This window comes from Hyaena hyaena, unplaced genomic scaffold (assembly GCF_003009895.1).
Source record: "Hyaena hyaena isolate Hyena2069 unplaced genomic scaffold, ASM300989v1 scaffold_11, whole genome shotgun sequence".
Classification (NCBI taxonomy): Eukaryota; Metazoa; Chordata; class Mammalia; order Carnivora; family Hyaenidae; genus Hyaena; species Hyaena hyaena.
Window position 1 is genome coordinate 17008 of NW_024080643.1, and position 2547 is coordinate 19554.

The following is a 2547-nucleotide window of genomic DNA, read 5'->3' on the forward strand; positions in this document are numbered from 1 at the left end:
CAGTGCAAAGTAAAATCTTCATATTGATGAGTTAAAAGATAATGTCAAAGTCTTCTAAATAAGTAAATAAGAGGTAACAACATATAATCTAGAGTTCTGAAGGCAGCCACAAGAAGAACTAAATGAAGAAACTGTTTGGAAGGAAGGAAGGTAGGAAAGAAGGGAAGGAGAGAGAGAGGGAGGAAGAGGGGAAGGAAGGAAGGGAAGAAAAGAATATATTTTCTCTGAGTTGTGGATTCAAGGAGGGGAGGAAATGTAGACGCCCATGACTTTCCCCTATAACTTGCTCTGTATTATTGGATCTGTTGCCACTCATACGGACAACTATACCTATGCTTTCTACAATATTACATGTTTAGATATATACACACTGAAACCGCTATATAGCATTGCAGTGTCTATTTATGCTTATTTCTATAGGTCCTTTAGATGAGTATTTGAGTCATTTAAAATGTTTCAATGTTAAGAACAATAGTGGATCATGAGTGTGAACTGGGGAAGATAAAATCGGGCCGGGATCGGAGACTTCAGGGTCGGAGGCAATCCCCCTCTGTGGGGAGTGAGAGGGGGAAAAAAGAGAGAGTACGAAACAGAAAAACCTCCGCTCGGGGAAAAACCTCCGCTCGGGGCATAGAAAGACCGTGCTTACCAAATACCTGCACGCCAGGTCCCCTCGCGCCAACTGGTCCTGGGGGTACTGAGGCACAGACTGCTTCTTTGTGCGGGCTCCTGGCGGCTGGACTTCAGAGTAGGGGCGCGCCTGCCGCCATAGTCCTCCCGGCGGGCTTGGGCCCCTGGAAGAGCCACGCGCGGACACCGGGCGTCCACGCTCCTGGCTGGCTGGGGCTCTAGAGGGAAGGCAGAGAGCTAAAAACTGGGAAATTTGCCCGCGAGTTCGTGTCTCGGGTGACGAGCCATAGAGGAACCCGATTTTCCTCACTCCAGCGGGCTCTGCGCACCCGGCAGGCAGGCCCCCGCCCATGCTCGCCAGCCGGACCCAGAGAAGGAAGCAGCAATTCTGACTCCACCCCCAGAGCCAGGCAGGGGGCCTGGAATTGCCCCGAGGGAATTGCCTGGGAAGCTGTGTCTCAGGCAATTTCAGTGGGGCTCGCGGACTGGGATTTAGAGACTGGGACTGGCCTGAGTTGAAGAGTGCAACCAACTTTGGCTGCGCCCCTAGTACCGGGAGTTTACACGCCCAAAAAAGCGAGGTGCAGCGCTTGGTTCAAGAAGGGATTAGAGGACCATCACTCTCCTCCTCACAACCGCCAAGGCAGAACTCCCGCCTGAGGCACTGGATCACGCCATGCCCATCCCTGCTTGAGAGCTGCCCTCCTCCCCTTTTTTTCTTTCTTCTTTCTCTTTTCTCTCTTTTTTTCCCCAGAACACTGACCTGATTAACTCTGCTCACCAGCTTGCTTAAACAATCACAACGAGTCCATTCTGTAGATGTAAATTCTACACCTACGGACCATTTCAACTCTTTCTCTCAGGAGTGATTAGACTATATACTCTCTCTGGATAACACCAGCGTCCTTCTCTCACGAATCCAACCGTATTCTACCCTTTAGCTCTTTGAAAAAAGCTTCTTATCCCTTCTGTCTGTTCATTCTATTTCCAATTTTGCCTCACCCCCGCCCTGTCTTCTCTCTCTTTCTCTATGCTCTTCAACCAGCACTGCATACACACGGCTATTTAACTGTAGCTGGGAAATCCGGTTACATGCTTTAAACCGTTCTTTGTCCAACAGTTTTCTTCTCTTTTCCTTTTCTTTTCTCCTTTTTGACCCTTTTATGTCTTTTATACTCTCTATTATTCGCCCACCCTCCTCCGTCTTTTCTCAACTTTTTCGTTTTCTCTCTCGGTTTGCATGTTAGTTGAATTAGCCTGTGCGTTTCTGTGCTCCTGCTCCCTGTGTGTTTGTCTGTCTGTTTTCTTTTCCAGGGCTACCTCAAGAAACAAGCCAGAGTACACAAGGTGGAGAGTCACAAATATCACAACGAATAGGAAAATAAAATAACCAAGGTCCCAACAAGAAAGACCAAGAGATACCAATCAAAAAACATTCTCTGAAAGGATAGGCCTTGGACAGTCAAAGAGTCTTCTCGGATACAGCAGCACTCATAGGTACAGAGAGCATAACAGGTCTTTAAAACTAACAAGAGCCAGAAAGCTAACTAAAATGATGAAACGAAAGAGCTCTCTTCCAAAGAAACTCCAAGAGGAAATGACAGCTAATGAACTGCTCAAAACAGATATCAGCAGCATCACGGAACAAGATATTAGAATAATAATGGTAAAATTAATAGCTGGGCTTGAAAAAGGCATAGGGGACATGAAAGAAACTATGGCTACAGACAGAATGGAAAATAAAAATAGGCATGAAGAATTAAAAAATGCGATAAATGAGATACATAATAAATTAGGAGCCTCCAATGCACGGATTGAAGAGGCAGAAAGGAGAATAAGTGATTTAGAAGACACCATGATAGAAAAACAAGAAGCTGACAAAAAAAGAGACAAACTGATCCAAGAACATGAAAGAAG